Here is a 14,282-nt window from a genome sequence, read left to right as displayed (position 1 = left end):
AAATTAGGGAATTTGGGGAAAAGGGGGATTTTTGGAAAATGATCAGGAACATGAATGAGCTGAATCGGTTGATGTTGGAATTGTATTCCAGATTTTCCCGAAATTCCCATTTCAGGAAAATCTGGATTTTTTTTTTAACTTGGAAAAAGGGTAGTTTGAATGTCCAGGATGAGTGGAATGTGTTAGTGTTGGAATGGTTTGAATAGGTTGAAAAATGTGGGAATCGTACAACTTGGAAAAATGTCCCAATCATTTACATAGGAACTTCCTGGAAATTAGGGAATTTAGGGAAAAACGGGATCATTGGAAAATGATTACGAGTATGAATGTCCTGAATGAGCTGAATCGTTTGGTGTTGGAATTGTTGCTTCAAAAAATTCCAGATTTTTCCTAAATTCCCTTAGTAGTAAATGGTATTAGGGAATTTTGGAAAAATCTGGAAAAAAAAAATTAACTGGGGAAAAAGCGTAGTTTTAATGTCCAGGATGAGTGGAATGTTTTAATGTTGGAATGGTTTGAATTGGTTGAAAAATGAGGCAATTGTGCAACTTGGAAAAATGTCCCATTCATTTCAATGGGAACTTCCTGGACATTAGGGAATTTGGGGAAAAGCTGGATTTTTGGAAAATGATCAGGAACATGAACGTCCTGAATGAGCTGAATCGGTTGATTTTGGAATTTTATTCCAGATTTTCCCGAAATTCCCATTTCAGGAAAATCTGGATTTTTTTTTAACTTGGAAAAAGGGTAGTTTGAATGTCCAGGATGAGTGGAATGTGTTAATGTTGGAATGGTTTAAATAGGTTGAAAAATGTGGGAATCGTACAACATGGAAAAATGTCCCAGTCATTTCAACAGGAACTTCCTGGAAATTAGGGAATTTGGGGAAAAGCGGGAAAAGGGGGAAATTATCAGGAGTATGAATGTCTTGAATGAGCTGAATCGTTTGGTGTTGGAATTGTTGTTTCAAAAAAATCCAGATTTTTCCGAAATTTCCTTAGTAGTAAATGGTATTAGGGAATTTTGGAAAAATCTGGAAAAAAAAAATTAACTGGGGAAAAAGCGTAGTTTTAATGTCCAGGATGAGTGGAATGTTTTAATGTTGGAATGGTTTGAATTGGTTGAAAAATGAGGCAATTGTGCAACTTGGAAAAATGTCCCATTCATTTCAATGGGAACTTCCTGGACATTAGGGAATTTGGGGAAAAGATGGATTTTTGGAAAATGATCAGGAACATGAACGTCCTGAATGAGCTGAATCGGTTGATTTTGGAATTTTATTCCAGATTTTCCCGAAATTCCCATTTCAGGAAAATCTGGATTTTTTTTAACTTGGAAAAAGGGTAGTTTGAATGTCCAGGATGAGTGGAATGTGTTAATGTTGGAATGGTTTAAATAGGTTGAAAAATGTGGGAATCGTACAACATGGAAAAATGTCCCAGTCATTTCAACAGGAACTTCCTGGAAATTAGGGAATTTGGGGAAAAGCGGGAAAAGGGGAAAATTATCAGGAGTATGAATGTCTTGAATGAGCTGAATCGTTTGGTGTTGGAATTGTTGTTTCAAAGAAATCCAGATTTTTCCGAAATTTCCTTAGTAGTAAATGGTATCTGGGATTTTTTTTTAACTTGGAAAAATGGTTGTTAGAATGTCTAGGATTGTGGAATGTGTTGAAGGTGGAATGGTTTGAATAGGTTTAAAAATGTGGGAATCGTGCAATTTTGTAAAATGTCCCATTCATTTCAATGGGAAATTCCTGGAAATTAAGGAATTTGGGGAAAAACTGGATTTTTGGAAAATGATCAGGAGTATGAATGTCCTGAATGAGCTGAATAGATTGGTGTTGGAATTGTTTCAATCGGGCAAGAAATGTTGGGAATTTCGGAAAAATTGGGAATTTTTATTTGACTCGTAAAAAGGGTAGTTTAAATTTCCAGGATGGTGCAATGGTTTGAGTTGGTTGAAAAATGTGGAAATGGTGGAAGTTTGAAAAATGGCCAATTCATTTTGAATTGGGAAAATGTCCCGGAAAGCCTGGAATTCTGGGAATTTGTCAAGGGAAAAGCCTGCGATTCCGGAGTAGGCTGAACAGTTTGAAGTTGGAACGCTTTGAATCGGGTGAAAAATCTGGACGGTGGAGCGCACCAAAATCTGGAGAAGAAGAAAAAGTAGTTGAATAAAGATGAATTTTGGTGTCGAAAAGCATGTGTGAATGTTTTGGAGGATTCACACAATAAAACTCTACAGGATTAATGCAGATTTAGGAATACACTATCACTTGTCAGCCTGCATTAGTGCCCCCTGCAGGAGTGGAGTAGAACAACATCACCCAGCGTGTTACTTTTCACATGTTTTGTCTTCCGCCTCCAGCTGTTGGGCCTTGGCAGAGACTTGAGTTCTACTCACCGCCATTCATGCTACGGTTTTGTTCTCTGGGATCCAGAGGAAATTGTGGATTTGTATGAAACTTCCTTTGAAGATGGCAGATAACAGCCCATGCCGCAGATTGATTTTGCAGGTGACAAATAGAAGTTGTTTTTCACACTAAAGTACAGTGGGGGAAAGGGATGTTTAAAGAGGATTTTCCTCTTCTCTGATGTATAAAATATTGTTACTAAGTTGGATGCTTGTGTTAAATCATAAGAATTCATGCATTTTGGCTTGGGTTTACACAGCTTTTGAAGCCTTTGAGCGCTGTTTTGTATTTTTGTTTAACGTGGGCCACTTGTGATGTCACAGATTGGCGGAAGTACATATATGGGCAGTGGTAAACCTCATCCCCGAAGTTTGCATACAACCCCCACCCCTTTCATGCCTTTAAAATAACGACTTCTTTGTTGACTACTTTTGGGCCACTGCGAAATGGGATTTGTTGCCGACGGAAAAAGATGACGACATTAAGACACCGCTTGAGAAAACAAAAGATAAACTTTTATTTTGATCTGATCTTGGCATGTGCGTAAGACGACCGATGTGCGACATCAAATCTGCTTTTTTTGATGCCGCTCTGTATCAGTCGGAGAGTAGGCAGGTGTACCTAATGTGACCGGCAAATTTACATTTTGTTTTTGAATTTTATTTCTGACTGTGGCTGAAAAAAAAGAGAAGTTTGTGTCCAATATACATAGTTAAAGAGTGTAAGAGAAATGATGACACTACACTGGAACTACATACGCTATTATCTATACCACAAGAAAGTTAAAAGTAGTTCTTCTTTAACCCTCCGGGGCAAACATTATTTCATATTTAGGTGCATGAAAATGTTGCCATTCATATTTTTTCCTACTGTTTTTGCTCAGATCTCACAATGAACTTTATTCTTAAAAAACAATAATTACATGTTTTTCTGCATTTTGACTCTTTAAACGGCCATTCGATATAATTATGTCAGGTTTTTTCATTCATTAACCCTCTGGGGCATACATTGTGTATGAAAATGTTGCCATTCATATTTTTTCCTACTGTTTTTGCTCAAATCTCACAATGAACTTTATTCTTAAAAAACAAAAATGACATATTTTTCTGCATTTTGACTGTTTAAATCAGTGGTTCTCAACCTTTTTTCAGTGATGTACCCACTGTGAACATTTTTTTAATTCAAGTACCCCCTAATCCAGGGGTGTCAAACTCAAATAAAGAGTGGGCCAAAATTTAAAACTGAACAAAGCCGCGGGCCGAGGTTGAACAAATTAATCTTTTAATAGGGACCCAAAAATCATCAAATCAAATTTAAATAAAAATCAAATGTCTCTTTTGTATTTGCAGCCTTCTGAGGTAAATATCAACATTAACTTTTTCCAGAGGCTAATACATTTGAAAATAAAATAATGAATAAATCAACCATTCAGGCGTTTTTACTGCTCAGTTAATGTCGGGGCTCAGGTGGGTGGGGTTAAGGGGCGGGGTTTGTTGTTAGCGGGGAGGGGGTGTATATTGTAGCGGTCCAGAAGAGTTAGTGCTGCAAGGGGTTCTGGGTATTTGTTCTGTTGTGTTTATGTTGTGTTACGGTGTGGATGTTCTCCCGAAATATGTTGGTCATTCTTGTTTGGTGTGGGTTCACAGTGTGGCGCATATTTGTAACAGTTAAAAGTTGTTTATATGGCCACCCTCAGTGTGACCTGTATGCTGTTGATCAAGTATGCCTTGCATTTACTTACATGTGTGTAGAAGCCACATATATTACGTGACTGGGCCGGCACGCTGTTTGTGAGGAGGAAAAACAGACTTGACGACAGGTTGTAGGGGACACTAAAGGCAGTGCCTTTAAGACACACCCCCATTATTGTTGTCCGGGTGGAATTCGGTAGAATGGTTGCAGCGGGAGATTTTTGGGAGGGGCACCGAAATTCAAGAGTCTCCCGGGAAATCGGTGAATGCGGTGTTACAGCGGCACCGCTGTATAACACCGGCGGGCCAGCTCTAATGTTAATTTGATATTGCCTCAAGGGCCAAATTAAATTACATGGCGGGCCATATTTGGCCCACGGGCCAGAGTTTGACACCTATGCCCTAATCAGAGCAAAGCATTTTTGGTTGAAAAAAAGATAAGTAAAATACAGCACTGTCATCAGTTTCTGATTTATTAAATTGTATAACAGTGCAAAATATTGCTCATTTGTAGTGGTCTTTCCTTAACTTTGGAAAAAAAAATATAAAAATAACTAAAAACTTGTTGAAAAATAAACAAGTGATTCAATTATAAATCAATATTTCTACACATAGAAGTAATCATCAACTTAAAGTGCCCTCTTTGGGGATTGTAATAGAGATCCATCTGGATTCATCAACTTCATTCGAAACATTTCTTCACACAAAAAAAGAAATCTTTAACATCAATATTTATGGAACATGTCCACAAAAAAATCTAGCTGTCAACACTGAATATTGCATTGTTGAATTTCTTTTCAGTTTATGAACTTACATTCATATTTTGTTGAAGTATTATTCAATAAATATATTTATAGAGGATTTTTGAATTGTTGCTATTTTTAGAATATTAAAAAAAAAATCTCACGTACCCCTTGGCATACCTTCAAGTACCCCCAGGGGTACATGTACCCCCATTTGAGAACCACTGGTTTAAATGCATCACATGAGTTATCTTTCAAAATGTACATGTTTCAGGGCTCTGGGACTGGTGTATAAACATAAGATCAGTATTAAACTCATTTGATGCATTGTTGCTGTTTCGAGTTTCATCTTCATTTTGTGAAAAAATGGTACAATGTCATATTTACTGTTAGGACAATCTATGCATCATTTTATGCACTCTTCAAAACTACTGATTGCCACGTTGAGGTCAAATTGGTATTGGAAGGGTTGAACTAAGAAAGAGATTGCTGTTTTTACTGAGGACTGAAGTTGGTTTATGATGTCAGAACAAAAAATTATATAAATACATTTTTTATACACTCTTAACTCCCTCCTGGCACTACACTTTAATAGCCTAAAATTAGTTCCCATCGTATTGTTGAAAAATGAAATAATAAAAATATTAAAATTGAAATAAAAAAACCCTCTTGGGAAAAAAAAAAACAATTCCATTCAGAAGTAACAACCAAGGTTATGGCCATACAGACCTGAAAGGACGAAAAATTCCCCAATATACTCCGAGGGTTAAGGACAGCCAAAAAAAAGCTAGATTTTTGCTGACTCTTACCGGTCTAAGTTGTGTTTAAAGTTTAACTTTCCATCTTTGGACACAGTACCTGAGCTGGTTAAAGTTAAAGTACCAATTATTGTCACACACACACTAGGTGTGGCAAAGTTATTCTCTGCATTTGAAGGCACAAGCTGTTTGTTTACATAATTTTTTTATTTCTCTTTGCTATTTGGACTTATTGGACCCGAATTACAATAAAAACTAAAAATCATCTTTTGATATGATGTACTTAGTCCATAAGTACACAAATGTGTACTTCATGTTTAGTGACATGCTAATTCTTATTTTTACACTTTTTTTTCCCAAATTCAATTACTCTTCAGACACCACCAGATGGCAGTGTAAGTGTCCACAAGACCCCAATTCAGTAGTGTACACCATTTTGGAAATAAGAGCTAAAAAGGTGCTGTCCACACATGTGGACACTAAGCTTTTAGAGGTTTTAAACACAGCCATCCCCTGACATGAGACATAGCATATATTTGCCTTTGAGCGGAAAGTATTCACAACACTTCCCTTTTTCTACATCAGTGTTTTTCAACCACTGTGCAGCGGCTGTGTGCCGTGGGAGATTATGTAATTTTACCTATTTGGGTTAAAAAAAAAATTACAAACCAGTAATTATAGTCTACAAATGATGTGTTGTTGTTGAGTGTTGGTGCTGTCTAATAGCTCGGAAGAATAACTGTGTAATACTCCCCCATTTCAGTAGGTGGCAGGCGGTAACTAATAGCTTGGTAGCTGTCAGAAACAGCGGGAGGCAGAATGCAGGTAAAAAGGTGTCTAATGCTTAAACCCAAAATAAACAAAAGGTGAGTGCCCCTAAGAAAAAGCATTGAAGCTTAGGGAAGGCTATGCAGAACAAAACTACAACTGAACTGGCTACAAAGTAAACAAAAACAGAATGCTGGACGACAGCAAAGACTTACTGTGGAACAAAGACGGTGCCACAAAGTACATCCGAACATGACATGACAATCAACAATGTCCCCACAAAGAAGGATAAAAACAACTGAAATATTCTTGTTTGCTAAGACAAAGTAGATGCAGGAAATATCATTCAAAGGATGACATGAAACTGCTACAGGAAAATAATAAAAGGAAAATGCACCATAATAGGAGCGCAATACAAGAAGTAAAACACTACACACAGGAAAACAGCAAAAAAGTCCAAATAAGTCAGGGTGTGATGTTACAGGTGGTGACAGTACACCTACTTTGAGACAAGAGCTATAGTCACGCATGCTTACTTATGCTTTAAAGTCATATCCAAAAATTGTGACAAAATCTTTTAATTTGTCAACTGAGATTTGTTTTTTAATGATTTCTGCTGGTGGTGTGCCTCCGCATTTTTTCAACACAAAAAATGTGCTCTGGCTCAAAAAAGGTTGAAAACCACTGTTCTGCACCTTCCAAAATGGAATTATTGGATTTTTGTCCTCAAAATTCTGCACACAATACCCCGTAATGACAATTTTTGTGAGATTTTTTGCAAATGTATTTAAAAATATACATATACATGTACATAAGTATTAACAGCCTTTGCCATGGAGCTCAAAAGTGAGATCAGGTGCATCCTGTTTCAACTGATCATCCTGGATATGTTCCTACCGCTTAATGGAGTGCACCTGTAATAAATCCAGTTGGTTAGAAATCATTTGGAAATGTTTACACCTGTCTATTTATAAAGGTCCACACTTGACAGTGCATGGCAGAGCACAAAGTCCAAGGAATTGTCTGTGGACCCCCGAGACAGGATTGTCTGGAGGCACAGATCTGGGATAGGATATAGAACAAGATTTGCTGCCTTGAAGGTCCCAATGAGCACAGAGGCCTCCATTATCTCTAAATGGAAGAGGTTTGGAACACCAGGAGTCTTCCTTGAGCTGGCCGGTCATATAAACTGAGCGATCAGGGGGAGAAGGACCCTGGTCAGGGAGGTGACTAAGAACCCGATGGTCACTCTTGTAAGAGCTCCAGCATTCCTCTGTGGATAGAAACCTTCCAAAGGGACAACCATCTTTGCAACAATGTGAGAAACTAAATTATCTGGTCTGATGAGACAAGAAATGAAGTCTTTGTTGTGAATGCCAAGCGTCATGTTTAGAAGAAACCAGGCCAATACCATCCCTACATGGTGGTGGCAGCATCATACTGAGGGGTGCAATTAGCTTCAGGATAGAGGGAAAGATGAATGCAGCAATGTACAGAGACATCAATGAAAACTTGCTCCAGAGGGCTCTTTAACTCAGACTTTCAGGAGGGCAACAACCCTCAGCACACAGCCAAGATAAGTGAAGTGAAGTGAATTATATTTATATAGCGCTTTTCTCAAGTGACTCAAAGCGCTTTACATAGTGACACCCAATATCTAAGTTACATTTAAACCAGTGTGGGTAAAGTGTCTTGCCCAAGGACACAACGGCAGCGACTAGGATGGCACAAGCGGGAATCGAACCTGCAACCCTCAAGTTGCTGGCACGGCCACTCTACCAACTGAGCTATGCCGCCCCATAATGAAGGAACAGCTTAAGTACAACTCTGTACATGGTCCTGAGTGGCACAGCCAGAGCCCAGACCTTCATCCGGAGAGATCTGATATGGCTGTTCACCGACGCTCCCCTTCCAACCTGATGTAGCTTGAGAGGTGCTGCAAAACTGCCTCCAGATGGGTGTGCCAAAATTGTGGCATCCTGTTAAAAACCCCGCCCACCTCAACCGACGCACGGAGGTAGTGGGGGTGTATAATGTAGCCCGTAATAGTTAGGGATGCATGGGATTCTGGGTATTTGTTCTGTTGTGTTTATGCTGTGTTACACTGCGGATGTTCTCCTGCAATGTGTTTGTCATTCTTGTTTTGTGTGGGTTCACAGTGTGGCACATTTTAGTAAGAGTGTTTAAGTTGTTTATATCACAACCCTCAGTGTAACCTGTATGGCTGTTGAACAAGTATGCCTTGCAGTCGTTTGGCGTTGAGTCAGCAGCCGCACACTAGATGTGGCGGCCCGGCACTCAAATAGCATAGTATTAAAGCGGACGCGACGACATGTTCGAGAGGACGTTCAAGGCATTGCCATCACGGCACCCCCTCAATATTGTTGTCCGGGTGAAAGTCTGAGAATGTTACCCTGGGGAGATTTCTGGGAGAGGCACTGAAATCCGGGAAACCTCTCGGAAAAATGGGGGGGTCGGCAAGTATGCAGCTGAGCCACATCAAAGTAATCCAAAAGCCGCATGCGGCTCCGGAGCGGAGGGTTGCCAACCCCTGATCTACAAAGATATAAACAATTTCTGTTGCAACATCCAGGATACAATTCCAGGTTAATTTGTATACTTAGCAAACTCATCCCGCGGGCCGGATCCGGCCTGCAGGCCGTACGTTTGACACCCCTGCTATATGCTATTTCTGCCATGTAGACCTTTCACACGAGGACATGGACAAATAGTTGTAGTCGATATTATCAAATATTTAAGAGAGCAACAATGTAACAGGACGGCAGAGGTGAGTTTGGGGCGAAGGGGATTTAATATCACACCCTGGTCCCAGGCATTGCAACTTTCCCTTTCACACAGAAAGTCCCGCCATTGACTACTACAGCTAGGAAAGTGCTGAGTCCATATTACATGCACATTGATGTTGTGTGGAGAATGTAAATTGTAGTGGTGCAGTGAGAGGAAGCCATTGTGCTGCAGACGAGGTGTTACCTTCAGGCGCTGAATCAGGAGTTCATCCCATGTTGGGTCAGGTGACTTGAAAACCTCTGAAGGGCCTCCTTCAACACAGAAAATTCTCTGAATAAACCGAAGCACAGGCAAGGAGGGGGGATTTCCATAAAAACATATTTGTCGCTTATCCGCGCTCGGCTCACTTTGTAGGGTGTTTGCCTTTTTTAAAGAACCACAGCGATGGAACTCCTGCTGCATTCACCTGGACCTTCTGACGTTGGCGGGATTCCTGAAGACTGTTAGCATTCTGGTTACAACTTATCTCCGTCAATGCGTGCGATGGCAGTTTGATGCCGTTTTTTTGTGGTAATAGGAGTCGCTAATCTCATCTGGAGCAGGTGGACCACCCCCCGCTCTCCAAGGAAATGAAGCAATGGAAATACAGCAGCTAAATACCGAAAATTTCACACAATATATCAAAAGTATGCCTTTCTGTGACCGGTACGTTAACGAGAGATGTAATAATAGTTTGCACGTTCACTTATCTTTGCAAAATCATGTTCTGATATCGCTTTCATAATTTGTAGTGGTGTAACAAAGTTTAAATTGTGCATTTGAAGCCTTTCAGTTGTTACAGAAAACAGGAAGAGACTTTCTCATAGTTTAAGTGCAGAATACTCCTCATGCATTACTCAAACACAAATATTAATGCAGAAATAGTGAAAAAATGTATAGAAATAGTTATTCATTTGCAATAAAATAATTTCTTCTGTACCTGCGAGAACATTACCTTACTATTTGTTAAGTCTTTTACAGCACAGCACATATACATACACATATATATGATTAAAAAAAGTCAAATGTTCTTACCTTTAAAACTTCCAAGTCCAAGCAACATGTGCGGTTTTCTCACCCTTAGTCAGGAGCTGTGTGTGTGCGTGTGTGTGTGTGTTGTCAAAGTGCATGCGTGTTTTCTCCTTGGAAGGTGTTTCCCCATTCTTGGGACTCGACATCACCCTGACAAGGAGAGAAGACTCCAGGAGGAGGAAGAGGGAAGGACATTACAGCACCGTGATTGCACTCCGTCGCAGAGGAGGAAGAAAGCGGGCTCGCAGTTTCCTGAGATGGATATGAATGCGCGCGCGTGCATGTGTGTGACTGTGTGTGTGTGTGTGTATTGTTGTTGTAAATCATAGCTTCTGCACCCTTGGTCGTTTTTCTGGAAACAAAAAAGTTACACTTGTATCTTTGGAGAATGATACAGTGAAACAAAGAGGCAACGTTTCAAGGCCAAACTCCTTTAACTTGTAATTGTTTACAAAAACACGATGAAACGCAAAGAGGGAGGAAACATAGTTTATATTTGGATATATGACTTTAATACCTTTAGATGTTATTTTGTCTGAGTTGTTTTATTGCAGCTGTAGCAGAGGAAACCCAGAATAAAATTCAAGTTAGGTTCAGGATTACTGAATTAATCGCTGATGCAGAATAATAGCCATAGTGTGAAATTGTTTGCTGATTTATTGCATTTTGAAAGAGAATGGAGAGGCAGCAACCAGTAAAGCTCATGAATCCATTAACAGTAAATATAATAATTATTCAATTGTATGTATTTCTGTCAGGGGTCGGGAACCTTTTTGTCCGAGAGAGCCAAAAAGCCAAATATTTTAAAATATATTTTCGTAAGAGCCATATAATATTTTTTTTTAACACTGAACACAACTAAACACGTGCATTTTTATGTAAGAGCAACATTTCTAGAGTATACTAGGTCTCTTATTCTTTGTAATAACATTGTTATTCTGAAGCTAACTGTGGAGGGGGTGTGGCCTGCGGGCCTGCAGCGACAGGTGCGTAGATGGCCTACCTAGGCCTTGTTATCTAATCACCTGTCGCTCTGTTATAAGCAGCATCTAGAAGGAGAGACTGGGATGGGGCTGGAAATACTATTGCTGGAAAGCAACTGAGAGACTTATTGAAAAATAAAACAATATTGTAACCCTGAAACAGGCTCTCAGGTCGGTGCTTGGGGGTCTGAAGAACCCCCAGGAGGGCAAGACCCACACTAACCAATAATAAATAAATAACTTCTTACCATTAATGCAACTTCTTGAACAGGTTCGGTAGAAAACGGATGGATGGATTAAAAATGCATGAGAATGTTTTATATTTTGAACATTATTTTTAACACTATGATTACAAGTGGAATTATTCATTACTTATCGTGTTAAGCAATGTCAGCTCAGATTTATCTGAGAGCCAGATGCAGTCATCAAAAGAGCCACATCTGGCTCAAGAGCCATAGGTTCCCTACCCCTGATTTATGTTATATTAAAGTGCTCTACCTAGTGGAGAAACTGGTGGAATACAATAACATTTGTATTTATGAATTGAAAACACTCGAACAGAAATAGATACATACTTGAGTTCTGGTTAGAAAACATAAAGCTACTTTAGGAAAAAGGCCAAGTATTACCTACATTAAATACAACCAAATGTCAGAGGACAACTTAGGAAGGAAATGTTTAATTTGGAGCCACAGACTTTTACATTCACGTAAGGTAACAAGATACACAAAGACCTGCTTGCAATCCTGCCTCACTGCCAAAACACTAAAAGTCCCACATAAATCAGGTAGCTAAAGGGAAAAAGTGTGTGTGTGTCTCAATATGGTCAATGAGTAGGGATAATGATAAAACGCTAAAAAAAAAAACTCAAAATGTAAAAAACTAAACAAAAAAAAATCCCTATATCTACATTTTAAATAAATCACAGCACAGAAGATTTTAAACCCAGGAGTCAAGTTTGCGCGAGAAACACAAAACACACGCATGCCATATTTGATTGTATTAAGCAGCTTGTGTGTGCGTAGCCGGCTAATAAAACATTGCAGGAAGAACAGGTCGGGCCGACAAGTACGCCATCACTGCACAACAGAAAAGCGTTGGGAGAGCGCGGGTGTTTCACCATACATGGAGCGGAAAGCAGCGCACGTTCGTCAGACAGCGGCCCTCCGCTACTCCCACACACACACACACACACACACACAGGAACATGGAGATGAAAACATAGCTAACCTCCAACACACACACACACACTCTATACTTTCATGTACAGTGTTTAGGTTCTGTAAACACCTGCCCTTCACTTACACGCATTCATGCGTCTATAAATAAGATAAACAGGAAATAAACTAAAGAAATGTCACATTTTAAAACAAGCTCCCTTTGGCCTTCATGGAGTTATCTTCATCTAAAAACAAAAAAAAACTAGGCACTGATTCCCTCGCTCACTTGGCCAGAAGTTCATAGAAAGTTAGCGAAGGAGAAGTAGTGTTTTTTTGGAAAAGGGAGGTGGGGTGTGGAAAGAACAACAAAGCTCACTAAAGGACTCCTGCAAGTTGCTAAATATAAGTCATGTCGGTGAATGTGTGTGTGTGTGTTTGTGTGTGTGTGCAATGTGGGGATGTTGTCATCATCCCAGGTGCACTTTTTGTGTCCCTTTTTAAAGCCTATGTCATCCATCGTGTCGCTGAGATCAACGATTGCCGCCACAACAAGCCAACAGGACCATGGAAGGCGTCTGGAAATCAAAAAATGGCCAAGGAGGTCATGGTCACTCTTTGTTTACCAAAGCAATACTTAGGATTAGACCTAGGATCATTTATTTTCAACTATTTGTTCACATTGCGATTACAGCTAAGGATGATTTCTTTTTAACTATGTGTTAACATTGCATATGCATATGGTAGGTAGTAATACATTTGGTACGGATCCAAATTGGGATTGTTTGGGCTCTGTAGAGGTCTTTAATCTGAAACGGAGTACTATTTAAATTGTATGTATTTGGAAGCAATTGCCTTTTATTAATCCCGTCAGCATCCATCCTATCCATTTTCAACCGCTTTTTCTCATTGGGGTCGCGGGGGGCGCTGGTGCCTATCTCAGCTACAATTGGGCGGACGGCTGGGTACACCCTGGACAAGTCGCGACCTCATCTCAGGGCAATCCTGTCAGCATAATGAAGAAATCATAGCACCCCTTGAGCACTGGACGGCAATTAAAAACACACATTTTACTCGTTCCTATCTGTTTTCAAGCACATTAATGAGGATATATATATCTATATATATATATATATATATATATATATATATATATATATATATATATATATATATATATATATATATATATATATGTGTGTGTGTGTGTATATATGTATATATTTCTTTAGTCCTGCATATATTCATTAGTTGAAAGATGGCTTGGGCCTACTGCACTTTGGTGTTGGTCATTGTAGTGGTGCTTGTTGAATGCTTGGGCCTACTGCGCTACTGCACTTTGATGTGGGTCATAATGGTGGTGTTGTTTGATGTATACTTGGGCCTACTGTGCTACTTTTAATTTTGCTCATTATGGTTGTGGCAGCCATTTTTGTGTTATTTATATTCCTCTAGTACTGCATATATTATTAAGTTAAGTTATTAATTTTTGAATTGCCATGAAAATGTGTTTTGATATATTGCAAGTTAATGTCTTGATTTAGAAAGCGCCATTTACAGCACCTGTAACGAGAGCATATACAGGTGAAACTGACAAGACAAATGTGGGGTTGAGAGACAGTTTTTGACCATCTCTAACGCAACACTTCGGCCTAAGTTTTTTGTTTCTAGCTTTGTATGCAGTTCAACGAGTTTTCCTTGACTTTGGATGTAGTGTTGGATGTACATGGACTGAAGACCTTTTTTTCAAATCAAACTATTTTTGAGAAACTTAAGTTGGAGTTGGAAGTGCGTTTGAAAGTGCAGCACCTGTCCTGGCTCAGCCCATGGCCTTTGGTTAAGAACCTGGGAAATCTTGGAAAGGCCGATACAAATATTTATGGTTTAAATGTAGCTTCAATATGTAGATAACAGATTTTAATAATAATAATAATACAAATAATATAT

General features: G+C 39.2%; 2 protein-coding genes across 3 annotated transcripts in view; both read right to left on the bottom strand.

Annotated features, from left to right (window-relative positions):
• Positions 1-10,546, bottom strand: part of kcnk4a (potassium channel, subfamily K, member 4a) — a 35,617-nt gene extending 25,071 nt beyond the window's left edge. Inside the window, exons 1-3 of the mRNA XM_061900203.1 lie at positions 10,199-10,546; positions 9,532-9,624; positions 9,368-9,435 (exon numbers count right to left, since the gene is read on the bottom strand). The gene's annotated coding sequence lies outside the window, so the exon portion shown is untranslated. The remainder of the gene's footprint in view (positions 1-9,367; positions 9,436-9,531; positions 9,625-10,198) is intronic.
• Positions 10,547-10,665: 119 nt separating this feature from the next.
• Positions 10,666-14,282, bottom strand: part of si:dkeyp-115e12.6 (centromere protein F) — a 35,045-nt gene continuing 31,428 nt past the window's right edge. The window contains exon 18 of one of the 2 annotated variants that reach the window (XM_061900202.1): positions 10,666-10,749. The gene's annotated coding sequence lies outside the window, so the exon portion shown is untranslated. Of the gene's footprint in view, positions 10,750-11,841; positions 12,914-14,282 lie in introns of those variants that run through there. The other variant, XM_061900201.1, reaches the window with a different exon arrangement.

Source organism: Nerophis ophidion, linkage group LG05, assembly GCF_033978795.1.
Source record: "Nerophis ophidion isolate RoL-2023_Sa linkage group LG05, RoL_Noph_v1.0, whole genome shotgun sequence".
Lineage (NCBI taxonomy): Eukaryota > Metazoa > Chordata > Actinopteri > Syngnathiformes > Syngnathidae > Nerophis > Nerophis ophidion.
This window is presented reverse-complemented; position numbering and strand designations above follow the sequence as displayed.